General features: G+C 44.5%; 1 protein-coding gene across 3 annotated transcripts in view; it reads left to right on the top strand.

The window, feature by feature from the left end:
* Positions 1-1973: 1973 nt before the first annotated feature.
* Positions 1974-23024, top strand: part of LOC147606984 (uncharacterized) — a 29644-nt gene continuing 8593 nt past the window's right edge. For all 3 annotated transcript variants that reach the window (XR_015264896.1, XR_015264897.1, XM_086791445.1), the window contains exon 1: positions 1974-2193. The gene's annotated coding sequence lies outside the window, so the exon portion shown is untranslated. The remainder of the gene's footprint in view (positions 2194-23024) is intronic.

Below are 23024 nucleotides of genomic sequence, written 5' to 3'. Positions count from 1 at the left end.
TGGATCCTCTTCTTGGAAAGAGATATTCTTCTTCTTTCATGGCTGGGGCCATGAGCTTGTCCGTCAGGTCATTTTGCTCCATGTGAGCAACATGTTTCAATGTTTTGCTGACAGTTCCTTTGGGCTTTTTATGTTTATTTTGTATCATTATGCAATGCAAACCCAAAATTATGCGGGAGGTCTTACCTCTTGCCTTATTCTGGACAAGGGCAGTGTCTGTTCCCATTTTTACACTGATGTAATGTGCCCAATACATAATGCGTATAGCATTCATTCTCATGCACATTCCAAATGCAAACTCTGGCTGTGAATAATCTTGAATTTGAGTGAGATTTACAGGCATTAACCAAGGGTTAAATGCAAAATGATGATTTTCACAAATTTATCAGCACAATTTTTCCAGAAATTACATTAAATTAAGGGTAACCAATTTGTACGGGATGGTTGGAGTATCAAACCAACTCCGATTTGCAATCTGAAGTTATAGGGATCTGTATCAGATACCTAATGGTTAATTTGAACCCTCAATTGCACCAAAATACAGTGATTAGCACTGATTAATCACTGATTAGCAAATTAATGCTCTGTTTTGTGTGCAGAAAACAGAGTATGCGGGGAGTTCAGATCTAGTGCCTTCCACTTCAAATGAGCTCAAATGCTTTCAAAGGCATCAATAGCAATGAGTCTAGTAGAGGATTAAGCCAAGAAACACAAGATTTGACCAAATATTGAAAGCTTAATCTCTGTTTTACCAAAGTCACCTGCAGATTTGATGAAGAGCTTTGATCTCACTGTAGACTTGATGAAACTCAATTCTGTCTTCACCAGCTTGTAGAGCATGCTTGATTACCCCTTGGGCTAAGAGGAATTAGAAGGATTTGACTTGAGCAAGGAGAAATCTTCAAACTGCTTCAGAAAAACGACGCCCAGTAATTTGCAAAAATCGGCTGCATCCGTCGGCGGTTTGCTGCTCCCTTTGGATGGGCTTGAAGCCAATGGTATTGGCTAGCTTGTGTTAGAAGGGCAAGACCTAATGTTATGTGTGCAAGCTGAATGGAGTCCTCCACTGGCTGGGGGTGAAGGGGAGAAGTGAAAACTCACTAAAAATTTGATTTTTTGCTAATTATCTACTAATCCTAATTAATTAACTAATGGGCTCATAAACCTAATTGATTCTAGGCATGGCTCTGATACCATGTTGAAATTTGAGCATAATGATGAGCTATGGTGGATCAAACACTAGAATCAACATCATTAACAAAGTGATTAGCAAATGATTAAGATGTAATTAGTGAATAATTAGCAAATAGATTAATGTAGGCATGGATACTCAAAACCAGCAAATTCTCATTAGGGCTATGCCTCAATTTATAGAGTTTACATCAAGCATCTAATCCCATTGATTTCTCCATGATTCACTCCCAGAATATCTCCACCTTTTGCCTAATTCTCTCCACCTCTTCTCTTTTCCCTGAATATCTCCCAGAATATCTCCACACTCCTAAATTCTCTCATGCTACCCTTTATTCTCTCCCAGTTGTTCTTTCACAATTACATCTCCTCTTTTACAGCCTCTATCCAAGAGCTTGTTCCCACACATACCCTATTCACTTGTATATTTCAACACCCAAGACATTACCACTAGTGAGACTAGACTAACTTCAGGAAACTGGTAGCTGGGTTGTTAAGTTGTTCAATTGATGAGTCCAAGATGATGATCATGGGCTTGAACCTTGCCGGCTACATTGCGTTTAGTTGATGAGCCCGAGATCATGGTCGTGGGCTTGAACCTGGCTGGCTACATTTTGATATGGTATCTTGGCACCTTGTACCCAATATGTGGGCTCCACCGAGCTCTTAGATCGTTTTCTTAGCTTACTCGCCAAAATTATATATATCTATATTATAGATAAATAAGTAAGTAAATAGATAAATAAAAATATTATGCATTTTGTTTACGTTACCAAACCTGAGAAATTTCAAACGCAGAAGCTCTCGAGCTGTCGACAAGTGCTCTCTATTTGAGAAGTATACTGCATCAACTTTCAAGGGGCTTATGTGAATGCAGCCTCAGAGATCAAGCAAGGCAAGGTTGTTTATCTGAGGGCAGAGCAGTGGACCAGTGCATGTGAGCACGCTTCTTGGAGTCAAGGCCTGCTCAGCTCCGCAACAAAGACTGCATTCATGCTAAGAGTATGTTTTCAAAACCCATTTGTTGCTGTTATAGCGTAAACCTTTTCGTACATGATTTTGAAAGAAATGTTTGCAATTGCCCACTGGAAGATGCTTAGGAGGAAATTTCAGGTTGTTTACCCCATATTGGCTTCTGTTTCATATGTATTGCCTATCATGGATGCTATAGTAAGCTCCAATTGAGGCCACTCCAAGAGGATGACATGCAATTTCTTCTTGCATCCAACTAATTAAAACATTCCACCCATGCATGGTTATCCCAAGATGGCTTCCTTTTCCCACAAAGAATGGGTCAGCTTCTTGGGGGTCATGCCCTTAAAAGCGACTTTGTCATGCTCATTCTACTCTAACCCATGCTAGCTCATATATGCATCTTATGATTGTGCCTATATCCCTTCTTGGGCCCTTAGGTAAATGCTGTAAGGTGGTTACATCATGCTAGAATGCAATCAGCTCCTCCGTTTCACATCAACTCTAGTGGTGGACCGAGGGCATCATGGCGTGTCAGCTACCAAGGAACCTTTCATTTACAAACGTTAATAAACATTAGTAAACACAACTCCTCTTAACTCCCTAGGCCTAACACCCTCACACATCCACCCTTACCTTGATACCCTTATATACAAACATTATGACTCTTAAGACTATGCCCTACACGCCCATATGTCCACCTTATGGACCCTGTGGTTCTTTCTGTGCTTCTGATGTGTGGCTCTAGCATCCACCATCTTGCTCCATTACCTACTCATCTTAGGGCACAATGCTATCATTTCTTTCTTGGATTGATTATTTGATAATAGAGCATATTTATACTCCTAGTGGGATATATGATAAGTTGATCTTCCTCCCAAGTTTTTTGACCTTATTGTTGCTGCTTTCTCCCACCTCATGCTGAATTGGCGGAATTACATCTGCCTCCTTAAGTTTGTCTTCTTCTCCTAGAGTTCCCCTTGCTCTCCTTTTTCTGTTGGCCAATACGTCCATGTTCCCCTATTTCTTTAAGCACCCACAAGACATGCAATCTTGGGTTTTTAACATCTTTCTTCTCTGGATCCTTGAGACATTCCTTGGTTAGGAGGGAAAAGAGCCTCCCCCATTAGCCTTGATCGTTCCTTTCTCCTTGGACATTGGCAACATGTCCTCTTTCTTGGGAAGGGTAGCATTGAATGTCTAGTCTAGCTCTCCTTGGTCTTAAAGCATCCTTTTGTGTACTGATACTTGTACTTTTCAGCACCTAGGGAGAGTCTCCCTGGCTGCCCTTCTGTTTTCTCTGCTCTATTTTTTCTTGTGAGCAGGAGAGGATCTTTTGTAGCCCTACTGGCGTTTTTTATAACTAATGAAAGGATCTTTTCTCGGGAAGAAAAAAAGTATCCTTTTGTGGAGGGTAGCATTAGTCTTAGCATTAAAGGCAATCTCAAACTCCTTTGACAAGGTAGCCTTCGTCACAGCTATGTGCTCCACATGACCGCCAGTGAGAATAAGATCATCCACATAAAGGATAACTGAGCTCTGGAATCCCTTATGTAGAAAGAAGGAATCAATCTTTTGATTCCAAGACCTGGGAGCCTACTTAAGACCATATAAGGCATTCCGTAACCTGTAAACTATCCCCTTTGATCCCGGAACCTCAAAGCCAGGAGGTTGCTCAACATACACCTCCTCTTGAAAGTCACCATTAAAGGAACGCAGATTTTACATCCATCTGATACACTGGCCACCGTTGAGAAGAGGCAAGGGCAAGAATTGTCTGAATTGTGGTCATCCTTGCTGTTGATGCAAAGGTGACCTCATAGTCAATGCCAGGTCACTGAGCATAGCCCTTAGCCACAAGTCTGGCCTTGTGCTTGTCCACCAACCCATCAGACGTATACTTGGTCTTATAGACCCACTTGATGTTAACACATTCATCCCCAGTTTCTGCCCATATTTGGTGTCCCTTTTGGTCCCTTTTCATGGCCCTTGATTGTGGGCTGGCCACCCCTTTTTTTATATATTTTTCTGGGATTTTTCCCAGCCTGGATGTATTTTCCCCAGTCGGCCAGCTACATCATGTACAGTCGGCCAGCCCCTCCCACCTATAAATAGGTGGGCTGGCCTCTCACTTTTCCATCTTGCCTAGTCTTTCTTTTGCTCCCTCACTATGAGACACTTTCTGTCTCTCGCTTAGGACTATATCACTTCAATATATTCAGCATAGTTGCTCCATATCTCTATCTCTCTTACACTCTCTGCCCAGCACACTCTAGTGCTTATTGCTTCCGCTCTGTGCACTCATTCATTGTATCATTGCTCCCTGTTCAGCGATTCCCTCTGCTGCCCCAGATTGTGCCCTATCTACAGCCCCTTCACCTCTGCGTTTTTTCTCAGATTTGCAGTCTTGTGGATGCTGCGTTTTCTGGACAGTTGCTACTGATTGCTTTCCCGTCACTTTGGCTTCATTGCTTACAGCCTGAAGGTATTTTCTCATCAGCGTTTTCTTCCTTCTTGGAGTTTGGAACTAGGCGGCCTGTTTTTTTCAGGACTGCAGCCCCTCTTTGGCTGCGTTTTCCTCTCCAGTGGACATTCCCTTTTGCAGAGGGGGTCTTGTGGTGGTTCTGACTTTGGTGGCAACCTTGGTACTTGTGGTGGACACTCCTTTCGAGATTGTGCATATTTCAGATATTGAGCCCAAGCTTTTGTGATGGCTGTCCCGACTACACTTCATATGTTCTCTGAGTCTGCAAAATTGGATGGTTCCAACTACACTTTGTGGAAGGTGAAGGTGAAATCAGCCTTGCGTGGCATGGATCTCTGGGATTGGCTTGTTACACCTGCCAATGCCACCCCTCCCACCCTTGCTTCCGGTGGTGTGACTTAGGCACAGATTGATATTTGGCAGGCGAATGATCGTTGTGTTTTCTCCTTTCTGATGTTGAATTGTCAGGATTCTGACACCAATGACAGACCATTTAGATAGCCGTGGAACCAACTCCCAAGTGTTATTCTTCTCAATGGCTTCAAGTTTCACTTGCATGGCTTTCCTCTAGGTCTCTTGGGAAAGGGCTTCCTTAACAGAAGTGGGCTCTGTCCCGAATGATACGAGACATCAAAGCATAGTTCACCTGTAACATCTCCTCTGATTGACTTTTATCACGAATTCTGTGCGATCTTCTAGGTCCATCCTCTGTGGTCCACTCGGAGGGATACTCTGTACCACCTGACTTTGTCATCTGGTCCTCCAAGAAGTGGGGGCTCATCAACAGTGGAAGCTGGAACATGCTCATCAAAGACAATATCCCTGCTGACAACCACCTTGTTCCGTGTTGGGTCATACAACCTGTAGCCTTTGGAAAGAGAGTTATATCCCACAAATACAAGCTTCTGGGACTTCGAGTTAAGTTTCCCCCTCTGCTTCTTTGGAATATAAACCTATATAGGCATCACTCGCAAAAACACGGAAATGGAAGATATCTTGTTTCCTGCCAAAATAAGCCTCATATGGAGTCATCTTAGGTACTAAGGTCGTCAGAGATCGGTTGAGGGTATGGACAGCCATAGCCACTTGCTCTCCCTAAAGTGGACAAGGAAGATCACAATGCTCCAGTATCATCTTGCCATCTCCACCACAGTCCGGTTCTTACCCTCCTCAACTACTCCATTCTCTGAAGGCGATCCTGTATTGGCCAGCTCCCGCTTGATGCCATGTTCTACACAAAACTGCACAAAAGCATTAGAAGAAAACTCCCCTCTTTTGTCAGCCCGAAGAGTCTTCACCTGCAATCTCAACTCCTTCTCAACCATAACATGCCACTCCTTGAACCAAGCAAAGGCTTGGTCCTTCTGGGAAAGAAAATAAACCCATGTAAACTTGCTACAATCATCCACAAGTAGCTTGAAGTACAAGGAACCTCCCAAAGATGGGGTCCGCATAGGTCCACATAAGTCAACGTGTACCAACTCCAACGGTTTCGAAGCCTACCTAGTAGCCTGCTGCGGAAGAGATTCCCTGTGCTGCTTACCACGAATGCAAGAATTGCAATGCCCCTGCCTGCTACCAACATTTGGCAAGCCATCCACCATCTGGTCCCGGAAAGCCCGCCGCAATGCATCCACATTCAAGTGGCCAAAACGAAAATGCCACAAATCATCGACTTGAGTACTTGTCAGAAAAGAGAGTACTGAGAGTTTGTAGATCCCATTCTCCACTTTGCCTTCCCAAACAACGTGACCTGTTGTTTTGTCCTGGAGAGCAACAAAATACTCATCAAACTCCAACCGTATGCTAGCCTTGTAAACCTCATGCACTGACAAAAGATGAAAACCAAGGGATGGGACATAAAGAACTCAGGAGAAGTGCTTCCCCCCTTTGCCATCGGGAATAATCTCCAACTTGCCCTCACTGTGAATCGGGATAGTGGATTCGTCACCAATGAAGTTGTGACCTGTCTGTCGTCGAAGATCCTGTAATAACTCTTGGGAAGGAGTCATGTGCCTGGAAGCCCCACTATCGAGAATACACTCCCGAGTATCCCTGGCGGTGAGACCAACTGCCTCCCTGCTCGAAGAAGATGAAGCATCTGTGTTCATAATCTCCAAGTGTACAAAAGCTGGAGTCTTTGCAACAGCTGCTAAAGAATCAGCACTTTTCTCGGTACTTTGTCACAAAATTCCTCACAGCTTCTGTTTTATATTGTTCATGTGTGGCATGTGGAGCCTAACATGACATACATGACATACATGTATCTAACATGACATACATGTATGGCTGGTGGAGCTTGACATGGTGTGTCTATGTGGCATATGGAGCCTGACATGATAGTACATATGTGGCTCATGGAGCCTGACATGATGGTACATGTGTGGCTTGTGGGGCCTTACATGGTATACATGTATGGCTCATGGAGCCTGACATGATGTGATTCCTTGGGACTAGCTATCCTGGAGATTTTCTGTATTTATGTTTTGGGAAGGTTCCGAAAGGATTATGAGCCCTGGACAGTTTAGCTGATACAACTGAGAAGATGGGTGTTTCTTCCAGTCTAGCTGCACTCATGTGTGTGTATGACTTTGGTTTTAACTTTGGATGACTTGTCTTGTTTGCCTGGACAATGCTTGAGATTTCTGCGTGTGTTGTCTATGGGGCCGGGGACGCCTGGGCACCCTGAGGACATGTATGTGCACACCTGTTTGGGACTGACAGGTGGTCTACATGTGTCTTGCAGGTGGTAAGTATCCCCAAAAACCCCATTTACAGCTTTATGGTTTCACATACTAATAATTATGGTTGCAGGTTCACACACACTTATAAGTGATTGGACAACTATAAGTTGTACACACTGGACATGACTTATTTAATACACGTGGCGGCCAAAAGATGGGCTCTGGACAATATTTGGGCCATCTTCAAGTAGGCGTCCCCTCCTAGACCTAAAAAGCACACGAGTGAGCTGTTTCAGGCAGGGGAGCCACTATTACTGGGTGGCAGAGAACTCCAGATTTGAAGAGGCGTATGCTTTTCAGTGTGCATGAGGGCTGGTCGACTGGTTTTCAGCCTCTTGGCAGCCAACTACAGCCATCTACTACCTACTGCGACTAAAGTGATCCACGTGTGTGGCCAAGGCTGGTCGACTGCCTTTGGTGGCTATTTTGAAGCTGGCCGACGGCTTTTTACAGCCTTGGGAAGCTGCTGGTCAGAAGAAAAGGAGACAGGAAGGCTGGCCGATTCTTCCTTTGCTGATCAAAGACCATCTAGTTTGTGTGCTGCTGCTGGTCGACCCTTTCTGTGGCTATTGAGAGGTGGTCGACTGTTGCAAACAGCCCTACAAGGCTGGTCGATTAGTTCTATGAGCTAGACAGGAGGAAGACGAAGATGCAAGGCTGTCTCGGGGGGCTGATGTGGGAGTGCTGTGGGCTGTCCATGGTTGTCCTACATATGCTTTATGCCAGGAATGCTCTCTTGTGCTGAGGATCATCAACAAATTCTGCACTTGCTTTTGTTTTGCTTTCATACTATACTGGAAGAGATAGGTGCTAGCCAGTGGACAATCCCTGGGCACCCATGAAGAAGTATTTGGAAGCAGACTCCTTTTTGGTAATCTAACCATAAAGGGGAGGGGGGGGGGTCAGCCCATCTTCTGCCCCTAGTGTGGTGTCCTGTGCAGAGTTGTTATCTTATTTTATATGGCATGCTTATGTGTATTTTCAGTTTTCATGATTGATAAGATTTCCATGTTATAGGTGCCCTACTGTTTACATTGGCATCAGAGCTTGGCTTTCTACACAATTTGTGCCTAATATGATGTTGGATATGGCTTTAAGGAGTCATTATCTGTGAGAGAAGATTGGGATTCTGAGGTAGCCCTCGTCTTATTGTCACGCCTCGAAAGAGGTTACTTTTGGTGTAAGCGGCAATGAGCGTGTGGAAAGACTTCGTGGCCCTCCTGTCTGTGTAGGGGCACTGTTGCACCCTTGCAGTCTATTCAGTATCATACTTGGGGAGTTGGTAGAGAGTGATTCCGGGGGACGGAAATTCTTTTCTTTTTGAGAATTTGGTAAATACAGTATGGCTAGCCAGTTAGATCATTCTGTGGTGGAGGACTCTATCACCCATACTTGCTGCATGCGGGATGAGGATAGAGACAGGGATCATGTTGGGGCTTTGGCTGATAATGATCCACCGTTGTCTGCTAGGGCAGAAGATCAGCAGGATATTGATGCCTTGAGGAATGAGCTTGAAGAGCTCCGTGATTTGCAAAGAGACCCTAATGTACAAAGGGTCATTGAATCAAAGTCTCATGTCAAGGCTGATGTGGTTACTTTTGATGCAATTGTCCAACAGATGGGACAAACCTCGAGAGTTGGCTGTTGCTATTTGAAAAGCTGTGGTGATGTTGTTTCCAATGACGAGAGCAAGTGGGTCTCCACACGGTAGCCTCACAGGCTATCCCGTGAAGGGAATTCCGATGATGATGTGAGAGGTGCCCAAGTCTAGGGCTGATTTCCCGTGCAACATCCTCCACTCTGGATGGAACTCTGGGAGCAGGTACATACCTAGAAGGTGGAGATACCACCGACAATGCATGAAGATCTTCTGCATCTCGCAAATGGCCTGAAAACCCCTCATCATCCCCTTGAGCTGAATGTCAATGTACATCATCTCCTCGGGTTGCATGTCCCCTCATATTTGTTGCATGGGTTGCAAGCCCCCTAAAAACACTTACTCGGGCTGCATGCCCACTTACATCACTAGCTCGGGCTGCATACCCTCTTACATCACTGGTGCAGGCCGCATGCCCTCTCACATCACTAGTGCGGGCTGCATGCCCTCTCACATCATGAGAGAGGGGAAGTGCTTCACATGTGGGAGCAAGGATCACATGAAATCTCAATGTCCCCAGAATCTCAAAAAGAATAATGTGTAGGATGCAAAACCGAGTGTGAATGTTATACCCGATGTTCAGGGTAATACTACACATGAACCAAAGAGCAGGATCTTATGCAAAGCTTGGGGCAAGCTAAAGGACCAAACAACTTTATTCCTCTTTGATAATGCCTCAACAGATAACTTTATATCCACACAGATGGTTGTTGCTCATGGGGCTAAAGTCCGAGGAATTGGGCATGGACTTTCATGCAGATGCTGCCTTTGAGGGCAAGGAAGTTAAGGTTACTCCCATCATTGGGAAGCTTCGCATACAGATACAGGGATATTTGGATCATGAAGACTTCCTTGTAGCACCACTTACGGGATGTGATGTGATACTTGGGATGCTTTGGCATTATCGTTTGGATCCCAAGATTTTGCACAAAGAAAAGAAAGTTATATTTACTCATAGGGGTATAGAAGTTTGTATTGATGTGGGTACTAGTGGGAGTACCATACCCGTCGTAAGCCATATCTCTATTTCAAAGGCAATAAAGAAATCAACTTATTCTTACCTGGTCTTTGTACGTGATAATATTGAGCATGATGATGTAAATTCTGTAGATCAAGATAAGATTGATTTCTTAAGTGAATATGCTGATTGCTTTGTTGATTCCCTACCAGGACAGTTACCCCCAGAGAGGCCAGAGGATCATTGTATTGACATAATCCCTGGTAGCTCTCCTCCTAACCGGCCTCCTTATAGAGTGAGTATTGCCCAACAGGAGGAAATCATGACTGAAGTGAATGATTTGCTTCAGAAGGGGTTGATAAGGCCCAAGTTCTTCGCCTTATCGTTCTCCAGTTTTACTTGTGCAGAAAAAGGATGGGACATATGGAATGTGTGTTGATTACAGGGCCCTTAACAAGATCACAATCAAGAATAGGTTTCCAATTCCTCGAATCGATGATATTCTTGATAAACTTGAGGGAGCTGCTTGTTTCAGTCACATTGATCTTAAAAGTGGTTACCATCAAATTCGAGTGGTACCTCAAGATGTGCACAAAACGGCTTTTCAAACATCATTTGGGCTATATGAGTATTCGGTTGTGCCATTTGGACTTACAAACGCTCCCACCACTTTCAATAGAATGATGGACATAATTTTTAGACCTCACCGGAAGTTCATAGGAACTTTCTTTGATGATATTATTATCTTTTCAAAGAGTAAGGCTGAGCATAAAGAGCATGTCGCCATTGTTTTTGACGAGCTAAGGAAACACAAGCTTTTCATCAATGGAAAAAAGAGTGAATGCTTCTTGTCAGAGATTCACTATTTGGGGCATATTGTCTCCAAAGACAAGAGTACGCATGGATCCCGCAAAGATTCAAGCTATCAAGGATTGGCTAGAACTGCAAAATGTGCATGAAGTTAGGAGCTTTATTGGCTTATTCTCTTACTATCGTCGATTTATTCGATACTTTGCTTTCTTGGCTTCTCTGTTACATGATCTAACGAAGAAGAAAGTGGCATTCCATTGGTAAGATCTTGAAAAGACAGCTTTTCAAAAGTTGAACGATGCCATCATCTCAGGGCCTCTTCTTATTATTCTAGATTTGCATAGACCTTTTGTGGTCGAGTGTGATACATGTGGAGATTGCTTGGGGGCTGTTTTGAATAAAGAGGGACATGCAATGGCTTTTGAGAGCCGCCGCCTACAACATGCTGAATTGTATTTGCAAGTCTATGAGAAAGAGTTGTTGGCCATTATTCATGCCCTTCAAACATTGAATTATTATCTTTTGGGGGATGAATTTATGGTTAAAAAAGATCATCAGAGTTTACGGCACTTTCTTTGTCACATGCACTCTGCACCGTAGTGCATGGTGACAAACTGGCTCATCATCAACAGTGCAACATCTGGACATTATTAGAACCCAATAGGATGATATTTGTTGTATGCCGTGATCCCATTGTATATCCTCAGTCCAGGATAAGTCAGGCACGAGCTACGTAGGTCATTCTCAGCCATAGTTAGTCAGTCTAAGTCCCTTAACCCACTTAAAAGAGACACATTCATGCATATACAATCAGTAGAAATCTTAGGGTTTGCATCAGAAAGCATCTTGCATATTGCACATCATTCATGCATAGCATCTAGACCATTGCAGGAACCTCAGATAGCATCTAGGAATTATCCAGGATTTATCTAGGATTTATCTGGTATTTTTCCCATCATTTTCAGCATTTATACATCATCATTAAGCATTTAATTTTTATGGAGCAGTCGGCCAGCATCTAGTGCCAACCGACTGGCTATATAGCTAGTATAAATAGGAGGGCTTGACCCATTCCCTCATTCATCTCATAATTCAGTCAAGGAGCATTCAGGCGCATACCATTCAACCTTACATCCACCTCAGATCCATGCGTTTTGGAGAAGCGTAGCATCCTTTAGCAAGAGGAGCATCAACGCTTGTGCATTCAGCCCTCCTACAGCAAATGCATCAGTTCTCAGCATTCAGCCCTCCTACAGCAAATGCATCAGTTCTCAGCATTCAGCCATCAGTAATCCTTGCGTTTTCAGCATCCATGCAGTTTTCAGCATTCATTCATTCATCGTTTTGCTCCAGCCACTTGGTGAAGGTAAAACGCAGCATTCTCATTCATTTACAGCATTCATATACAGTCTAGAACAGTCCCAAATAGCCCCTCTCTCAGCCCTAGCTCTGCATCCCTCCCTCATACCATTGGGAAGAGTGCATAGGCTCGAGATTGGACATCTTTGGTGCTTCTACAGCAGTGCACAGTTCAGCCCAACACTTGGTCTTCAGAGGTGTTGTGTTTGGCTTATCGTCTTTCACACCGTCAGTCTCTTTAAAGATAATAAAGCAAATACTATCTCGGTAACGGGATAGGGGGCCCTTCAGTGGGTAATTCGGGACCCCATACGGTGTACAGTTCTCATCTCTGTCTCTCATATCTCTCTAAAGTTTGAAGTATTAAAGTGGATTGCTAAACTTGCGAAACTCAGGATATAGAAGACGGTGTGAGCATTTGTGTGACAGGATTCTCCAATATGAAGCCTTATCCAGGATTTTTCTGGTATTTTTCCCATCATTTTCAGCGTTTATACATCATCATTAAGCATTTAATGTTTATGGAGCAGTCGGCCAGCATCTAGTGCCAACCGACTGGCTGTATAGCTAGTATAAATAGGAGGGCTTGACCCATTCCCTCATTCATCTCATAATGTAGTCAAGGAGCATTCAGGCGCATACCATTCAACCTTGCATCCACCTCACATCCATGCGTTTTGGAGAAGCGTAGCATCCTTTTGCGTTTGGCTTATCGTCAGTCACACTGTCAATCTCTTTAAAGATAATAAAGCAAATACTATCTCGGTAATGGGATAGGGGCCCCTTTAGTGGGTAATTCAGGACCCCATACGGTGTACAGTTCTCATCTCTCTCTTTCATATCGCTCTAAAGTTTGAAGTATTAAAGTGGATTGCTAAACTCGCGAAACTTAGGATACAGAAGACGGTGTGAGCATTTGTGTGACAGGATCCTCCAATACAAAGACTTCCGCTGCATGTTACATTCTTACACAACCTAAACTCTTAGAAAAGTATCTAAGGTGGGCAAATTTCTTGTCCATGTTTCATTTTCAGATTTTGCATACTCCGAGCAAGAAGAACTTGGTAGTGGATGCTTTGTCTCGCAGCCTCAGGTGCATGCCGTAACTACCGCCTATCATGAGGACTTGTCAGGGATGCGAGATATGTATGCTTTGGACACAGATTTTCAGCTTATTTGGGCTGATTTGAATGATGGTACTGTTGTCTCATCTTATTCGATTAGAGATGGGTTTTTGATGATGCAAAACCGTATTTGTGTGGTGCGTGAATTGTGCCAAAAGGTTATGGAAGAGTGTTATGCTCCTCCATATGCAGGTCATCGTGGTATTCTCACTACTACACAGGCTTTGGAAAGATATTTCTTTTGGCCAGCTTTACGCAGGGATACTGAAGCTTATGTTCGTGAGCGCCTAGTGTGTCAGAAAGTCAAGTTAACGGGCACAAGACACTTGGTTTGCCATGGATTTCATTATGGATTTGCTGAGATCGGCACATGGTAATGATGCAATATGGACTATCATTGATCGTTTCAGCAAACAGGCACATTTTATTTCTGTGAGGAAAACCATTAAGCCAGAACACATGGCAAAGTTGTTTTTGGCTTAGATTTTCAAACATCATGGCATGCCCAAGTCTATTGTGGGGGATAGAGATCCTTGGACTACCAGTTTATTTTGGTGGACATTGTTTGATAACATGGGCACAAAGCTGAGTTTTTCATCAGCTTATCATCCTCAAACAGATGGTCAGAGTGAAATTGCAAATTTAGTAGTACTTGACTTGCTTAAGTGTTATGTGTCTGAGCAAAAGTCAGATTGGGAAAAGTATTTGCCATTAGTTGAGTTTGCATACAATAACAGAGTGCATTGTTCAACTAATAAGGCCCCATTTGAGATAGTCTATGGCAAGGTGGTGCTTCCACCTATCTTACGAACAAAAGTTGTAATCTTTGCAGCAGCAGAGGAGTATGTCTGAGATTTGGATACTATGTTTGCACAGGTTTGGACAGCCATAGAAAGATCTCAAGCTAAGCAGAAAAAGACAGTTGACAAGCACAGGCGAGAGGTTATTTTCAAGGAAGGTGATTGGGTATTACTCAAGTTTGAGAAAGCACATCTTCGGAAGCGGCCAGGCCAAGAAGGCCGCTTTCCTAAGCTTTCAAATAGGTATCATGGGCCATTCCAGGTCTTGCAAAAGATAAATGAAGTGACTTATAGATTGGTATTGCTCGATCACTGGAAAATACATAATGCCTTTCATGTCAGTTTGTTGAGGCCATATGTGGGACCACCTCCTATGGAACCAATTTTGGAAGATCCACCAGAAGTGGATGAACTTGAGGAGGTATTGCAACCTGAGCAGATAGTTTTTCATAAAGAGCGTAAGCATGCAGGTGGCAAGCTAGTTTGCAGGTATCTTGGGAAGTTTAAAAACTATTCAACTACCGATGCAAAATGGATGGACGAGGATTATTTCGTAGATTATCCGGAACTTCTGAAGGCCTATTTGGAAGCTTTTCAGTTGCGGTCAACTGCTTAGAAGCTGGGGGGGAATGTCACAAAATTTCTCACAGCTTGTGTTTTATATTGTTTATGTGTGGCATGTGGAGCCTAACATGACATACATGTATGGCTGGTGGAGCTTGACATGGTGTGTCTGTGTGGCATATGGAGCCTGACATGACAGTACATGTGTGGCTCATGGAGCCTGACATGATGGTACATGTGTGGCTTGTGGGGCCTTACATGGTATACATGTATGGATCATGGAGCCTGACATGATGTGATTCCCTGGGACTAGCTATCCTGGAGATTTTTTGTATTTATGTTTTGGGAAGGTTCCGGAAGGATTATGAGCCCTGGATAGTTTAGCTGATACAACTGAGAAGATGGGTGTTTCTTCCAGTCTAGCTGCATTCATGTGTGTGCATGACTTTGGTTTTAACTTTGGATGACTTGTCTTGTTTGCCTGGACAATGCCTGAGACTTTTGCCTGGGTTGTCTATGGGGCCGGGGACGCCTGGGCACCTTGAGGACATGTATATGCACACCTGTTTGGGACTGACAGGTGGTCTACATGCGTTTTGCAGGTGGTAAGTATCCCCAAAAACCCCATTTACAGCTTTATGGTTTCACATACTAATAAATATGGTTGCAGGTTCACACACACTTATAAGTGACCGGACAACTTATAAGTTGTACACACTGGACAGGACTTATTTAATACATGTGGTGGCCAAAAGATGGGCTCTGGACAATATTTGGGCCATCTTCAAGTAGGCGCCCCCTTTTGGACCTAAAAAGCACACGAGTGAGCTATTTCAGAGGCGGGGGAGCCACTATTACTAGCAGAGAACTCCGGATTTTAAGAGGCGCATGCTTTTTAGTGTGCATGAGGGCTGGTCGACTGGTTTTCAGCCTCCTGGCAGCCAACTACAGCCATCTACTATTACCTACTGCGACTAAAGTGATCCAGGTGTGTGGCCAAGGCTGGTCGACTGCTTTTGGTGGCTGTTTTGAAGCTGGCCGACAGCTTTTACAGTCCTGGGAAGCTGCTGGTTGGAAGAAAAGGAGATAGGAAGGCTGGCCGATTTGAGGAAGAGTCTTCCTTTGCTAATTGGAGACCATCTGGTTTGTGTGCTGCTGCTGGTCCGCCCTTTCTGTGGCTACTGAGAGATGGTCGATTGTTGCAAAACAGCCCTACAAGGTTGGTTGATTAGTTCTATGAGCCAGACAGGAGGAAGACAAAGATGCAGGGCTGTCTCGGGCAAATGTGGGAGTGCTATGGACTGTCAATGGTTGTTCTACATATGCTTTATGCTAGGAATGCTCTCTTGTGCTGAGGATCATCAACAAATTCTGCACTTGCTTTTGTTTTGCTTTCATATTGTATTGGAAGAGATAGGTGCTAGCCAGTGGAGAATCCCTGGGCACCCGTGAAGTTGTATTTGGAAGTAGACTCCTTTTTGGTAATCTAACCATAAAAAGGAGGGGGGGGGGTCAGCCCATCTTCTGGCCCCTAGTGTGGTGTCCTGTGCAGAGTTGTCATCTTATTTTATTTGGCATGCTTATGTGTATTTTCAGTTTTTCTGATTGATAAGATTTCCCTGTTACAGTTGTCCTTCTGTTTACATACTCCACTTAGGACACTTCCTCCAATAGTGACCCTTTTGGCCACAAGGGTTACAGGTCCACTCGGCCTTCAAAGCATCACGCTCTGAGTCGGCGGGCTGCTTCTCAAAAGACTTTGTCAGTGAAGACTTCCCTTTTCCCATGTTGTTGTTGTGGCCTTTCGACCGCTGGCCAGTCAGAGCCTCAGAACCTCCGCCCTATGGAGCGTCCGTAAATCGCTCTTCCTTATCCAAAACCATTGGCACAAGCTCCTCCATGTGATGGTGCTGAGCCTCCCAGTGGTGTGATCAAAGAAGAATAGAAAGCTGAATACAGAGAGGTCAGATGAGACACCAAAGTGATGGCCATGTCCTCTGAAGATATCTCCTTTCCAGCCTAAAGAACCTCCTCCTGAAGAGCCTGGAGTTTGTTGATGTGCTCTCGCATCATTGAAGACTTTGCAGGATTCATTACTCCCACCTGCACTTCCAAGGAAATCTACTTCATGGGTGATACCCTGTTATACAAAGAAGCCAAGTGTTGCCAAATCCCTTGGGCCATCGTCATGTGTTTGATGTGATTGATCACGTGGGGTGTGCAATTAAGGAAGATGAAAGAATGTACACGGGCATCGACACGATCCCACAATTGTGCCTGAGCCTCCCGCTCTTTCCTAGTAGAAGGTAAAAGCTCACCCTCCAACTCTGGCCGTGGAACTCCAACTACAATGAAATCAGCCAAATCATAAAACTCTAGGACAAATTGCATAATTACCTTCCATATGCCATAATTGGTACCGTCCAACTATCGATCCATCGGGAATGTCGGGAGGGTGGGGATCTTTACATGCTTCTCAGTCATCTCAAGCAAATTTGCCGTCTCAAGGGTGCACAAGGTCTTGTGAAGGGAGGGTGGGTTGGGAAAAAAAATGAAGAAGAGGCTGCAAACACTATGCAAGGTGGCTGTCTAGCAATGATGGCCACCTTCTACCTATTTCTCCAAGTCCCGAACAGCCCAGAAATTCTCCAATTAGCACCAAAAAACAGCAAACCCTCAAGCTCACTGTCTCCAAGCTTCAAGCCACCTGGGGCTTTGATACCATGTCAGAATGCACAGAGGAAAATGATACAACTCCTATGAGAGAGAGAAAACGCAGAAGTGTAGAGAGAGAGTTGTATAAACTCTGCTATATACACAAGATCCGGTACAAGTGTGGTGTGGGAGGCAAGGGTGGTATTTATACCACCCTGGGCTGTTGGTTGACCAACCCAAAACAGGCCAATAGCAGCAATAATGCCCACGACTAGCAAAAGGTCAAGTCGGCCAGCTTAACAAGTTGGCCAGAAATAAGACGGGGCACACTTGGTTGGCCAGCAATACTACAGCTGCCAACAAACAACACCCCCCCCCCCCCCCCCGGGCGGTTCCCAAACGAGAAAACATGGAAAAATGGACAATGAGGAGGAATGGAGAGAATTCTTGGGCGAGCACACCCACAACAGAGGCCCTCACTGAGTAATATGGTACAAAGAGATAGGAGATGACTGCGAACAAGAGATGGGTGCCTAGTTGCAGCTTGATGCCTTCCCCAAAGCCTCCCCAGATGTTGGTAAGGAGCGTCTCCAAACAACCCACACAATTGATGAGTTTCACTCTTGCAACTTACATTGCATGTCTCACAGGCATGACTTCTGGATCCTGTTGCCTTTATGCATGCGTATATCTGCTACCACTTCTTATGCTTATCACTGGTGCAGTTACAGAGCTATGCTTTGCTCTCTTGTTGTCATTGATGTGGATTACATGCAGTTCAGCTTGGCATTTGGATGCTTGACTTCAGGGGGGTATTATGCGATGCCTCTTGATTTGATGCAGTTGATGTCCACATGATCTTTGCCATGCATTTCAGGTGATGCGTTTATGTACTACTGTGCTCTAGCATCAGCACTATGAATTGGGGATTCTCCTTATCCTCGTCATATAGTGCTTGCTTTTCCCATTGGCACTGCAGTTCACTCTTACTATGGAGCATAGTGCAGGGCAGCATTCACAGCTTTATCACTGTGCTGCTACCCGCACGCTTGACTCTATCTCTCTCTTGGAAGGTGGTGAGCTGAAGGAGGCGCCGAGGGGCTAACAGCCAAGGGGTCTCTCTCTCTCTCTTCGCAAGTAGGTTTTGTTTACGAGAATAGGATGCAGAGGATCAAGCTACACATGCACAGGATGATGTTCTTGGAAGAGATGTGTGTTGCTCTTCATCTTGGACTTATGTGTACACCATTCACTTGAGGGGGGTTTGTTGGTCATGTCCACTCCTGGCTAGTTCAAGTGTGAACCCAGCTTACTCACGGGCACTTTTTCCCTGTGACTGGACACAGGTTTTTTCCTCGTGTGAACACACTTATGTGTGTTGGGCACTTAGCCCTAGGCTTTTTAGTACTCACTTGTATGTGTGTGTGTGTGTGTGTGTGTGTGTGCAGGCTAGTTGCCCTCCTACCCAACATTCAGCAATGGTAGGGCTGATAAAAGTAAAAATTCAGCAATGGGAAAATCTGAAAATGGGGAGAAAAAGTGGGGGCTCGAGGCGGGCATCAGCCAATGCTATGAGAGGATAGGTAAACTCTTAGCGATGCCATGATCAGTGGCATGTATGGCAAGTGTAAAGATGCATAATCCCACAATGAATAGTATACATGTGTAGCCAAATTGGCCTGATCTGCACCTGTGGAAGAAGATGCCAACTTCTTCTTTTTTTCACTCTCAATACGCTTCTTGCATTACCTCTATGGTGTGCCCTGTTTTCCTGCAATAATTACAACGCTTTTTCTTTTCAGGCTTGTCCTCTGTCTCGGGAGGATCCGATGGGCTAGGTTTAGGCCCAAATCTATTCCCACGAAAGGGAGCAGCCATTGCTAACTCAGCAGCATAGTCACATGAAAACGCGTTTCTGGAGTGAGAAGCCCCGAAACCTCGAAACGCAAGAAACGTTTCAGAAACTCCTAATTTTTTTGGTTTCTCCAAAAAAAAAAAAAAAGTTTCTCAAAGTTAAAAGTTCCTATTTTTTGGACCTTTAGCAATGCAAAATTATATAGAAAAAAATCCGAAACCTTGGCGTTTCTTAGCCGAAGGCCGAAACGTTGTCTCCCAAAACTTCAAAAACCGTGAAGCGTCAAAAACCCCGAAACGTTTCGGGTGACTATGCTTAGCAGACATCATGTTGTTCCTGTTGGAATGAGATTGCTCTTCACTGAGCAAGAGAGTCACAAGGTTGTCAAAAGTGACTGCATTAGGTGCATTGCCAACCAACAACCGCAAAGTGGTGCCAAATGTCTGATAAGAGTCGGGCAAATTACGCAAAACTGTCTGAACAAGATAGCCATCTGTCAAGACCTCATCAATGTTAATGAGCTGCTCTCATAGGTCTTTCACATGCGTAAGGTACTAATCGATAGAGTCACCTGCAAGCATGTGGTTAGTCTCAAGCTTGTCCCGAAGGTAAGCTACACGAGCCTCATTGTTGCGACCTGAATACAACGCCGCCAAGGTATCCCAAGCACCCTTTGCAGTCGTCCAGGAACGAATGTGCGGAATGATATGCTTGCGGCACGAGAGAGCAATCAACGCATGGGCCTGAGCATCCCTAGCATCCCAAGTACGTTGCTGCTGAGTAGGAGGAGGACGAGGACAAGGACGAGGAGGTGGACCTGCAGGAGGGTGAGCGGGAATCACTTCACCTTCCGTTGGAGCAGGTGCAAGAGGACGCTCCTCAGTGCCATCCACATATAGCCATACATTCTTGGCAACCAATACATGACGCATCATATAAGCCCACATAGGGTAGTTATCTCCATTGAGCTTGTCCTCTTGAGATAGCATTCCAAAGAGGTCATTATTACTCTTGGCCATGATAACACAGCAAATTTGTCACAAGTCACCACAAGTAGACAATGCCCAGCAAAATCGTAAGAATGCGGGAGATAAATAGCAGGATAATCAATGGACTGAAAGGGAACTCCTTCACCACAAGAAATACATATGCATGTCCCAAATCTGCAAGTGTACTGCACTATGATGCAAATTTGTCAAAGTGTCCACAATGGCATACATATACTGCAGCAAACCACAAATGTATACATGTGCCGTGAAAAACACAATCAGCTGACATCTGTAAAAGCTGCAAGTGCACAAATCTTGGCAAAATCAAAGGTAAGTTGGTTGAATGCTCCAAAAATGGGCTCAATGTAGAAAAGCCCTAATTTTTAGGTAGCCAATTAGACCAAATTTGAACCGGATCTGCATCTATAAGTTTGCTAAAGCAATTGTCACCTGTACCAAATGCTGTAATGCCCTAAAAAATTGGGGGAAATGCCCCAATGCCAAGTAAATGTGTCTGTTACACCCAAAATTGCCTGCAAATAGTGCCAATTGGGGGAAATGCCCCAATGCCAAGTAAATGTGTCTGTAACACCCAAAATTGCCTGCAAATAGTGCCAATTTCTGCAAAACCCCCAAATTTCTAGTGTAATTATGCACCAAATCTGCTGAAATCAATGCCAATGTTGCAATTGCAGGCTCAATGGTGAAAAGCCCCAAATTTCAACAGGCAGATCTGAGATTTCAACCGGTCAAAAATTTTCAAATCCCACAAACCGGAAATCTTGGAGTTGCAGTTGGGTAGCAGGTACAATAGGCAGGTAGATTTGAGGCAGGGGCTTGCAGATCTGAGGCGGCAGTACAGGGCGACGCACAACATAGGAAGTACAAGGCGTAGCGCAGGTACAGGCGGTGCCAGATCTGAAGTGGATTAGCACCGTACAGGCAATGGCGGGCAGGCGACGGGCGGTGTACGAGATGTAGGTGGTGCAAGGCGGCGCTGGCAGATTTGAAGGCGGTGACAGCTGCGAACGTAGATCTGTTGGGCGACGTAGATCTGAGCGACGGCGGCGGCGGCGCACGCGGATCTGAGAGGAGGCGGTATCGTACAGCAGCAGTACTTAGCAGAGAGAGTACGGGCAGGTCCAGCTAGAGAGATAGTGTGGCGTGTCTAAAGTATGCAATAGGTAGAAGCTCAAGGCTGAAGGGCAGCAGGGGGAAAACCCTAACCCTAATGTTGGGGGGCAGCAGGGTGTAACCCTAACCCCAACCAGGCTCTGATACCAATGTTGGGTAGGAGGGAAGCTAGCCTGCACACACACACACACACACAACCTCAAGCACAGAGAAACGTGAGTGCTGGAAAAGATGTACTCAATAATAATATGAAAATGAAAGTACAAGTGAGTACTAAAAAGCCTAGGGCTAAGTGCCCAACACACATAAGTGTGTTCACACGGGGAAAAAACCTGTGTCCAGTCACGGGGAAAAAGTGCCCGTGAGTAAGCTGGGTTCACACCTGAACTAGCTGGGAGTGGACATGACCAACAACAATGCCCTAGCTTCAGCCCTATACGTTCCCATTTGCGATACTGATCTCGGGGTCGGGTTTCTCACCAAACAACCCATTTTGGTTTTCCCCTTTCCATTCCTTTACTGGTTTTTTAAAGGCAACTTGCTCTGGATCTTGTATTTATTGGCAGCCTGGTAGTACTCTTTTGGTCTCCGGCTTCATACCTTTGGATTTACTGGTAGCCTAGCTCCTTGTAACTTCCGTTCTTGAAGGTGTTCATTTGTTTATTATCTCCTAGTGGGATATATGATCTTCCCCCCAAGTTTTCTGACCTTGTTGCTGCTACTTTCTTCTACCTCATGTTGAATTGGCCGAATAACGTCTTCCTCCTTGGGTTTGTCTTCTTCTCGTAGAGTTCCCCTTGCTCTCATTTTTCTGTTTGCCAAATACGTCCATGTTCCCCTATTTCTTTAAGCAGCCACAAGACATGCAATCTTGGGTTTTTAACATCTTCTCTTCTCTAGATCCTTGAGACATTCCTTGGTTAGGAGGGAAAAGAGCCTCCCCCATTAGCCTTTCTCGTTTCGTTCTCCTTGGACACAGTTCTTGTCAGTTCTGCCTATGCTATCAGATGCTTCCAAGATGCAAGGAAAGAGAGAGGCCCTAATGTTGCATCCATTCAACAGAGTTCAATTCATCATGCTTGTGTTTTATGTGTATCCTGCATCATGCCAGTGTTTATGCATATCTTGTGATGATTGCATTCAAGAGGAGACTTTAGTTTGGATCGGAAGCTCATAAAACACTTTTAATGCTTTTTTTTGGAAATTCACCATATCAAGCATGCATATCCACCAATGAATGGCCAACAAAACATGAAAGTGCGTAGAAAAATGTTGTGGGTCCTTCACATGGCCCTCCACGTGGTCACCTCATTGTCCACATCTTTGTAAGCATCTCTAAGAGGCATGCAATAGTCTGACCATCTCCAACATCTCTATAACCAAGGAAGAGTCCTGCCATGTCTTTAAGCCTTATGGATATTGACCACATCACTCTACAAGGTCAAAGCTTCCTTAAAATCTAAGGATGACCATGGTTCTCACGAACTCAAATCTTGGCTATGTTCTACAAGTCCACACACAATGCTCTCGACTGTATGTCTAGTGTAGATAGGTACAAGAAGCTTGCTTAGCCCTTTTAGTATGTTACAAGACACCCACCTGGTACATATAGCTTTCAATTATTGATGTCAAAGTAGGTTAGAAAAGTAATAATTGCAGTGTTATTGAAGTTAGTAAACGTGTACTTATTTTTTTCTTTCAAGGTCTAAAGGTTGTTTATGAATAGG

This window comes from Cibotium barometz, chromosome 56, assembly GCF_041138505.1.
Source record: "Cibotium barometz isolate CiBa-2024 chromosome 56, ASM4113850v1, whole genome shotgun sequence".
Lineage (NCBI taxonomy): Eukaryota > Viridiplantae > Streptophyta > Polypodiopsida > Cyatheales > Cibotiaceae > Cibotium > Cibotium barometz.
This window is presented reverse-complemented; position numbering and strand designations above follow the sequence as displayed.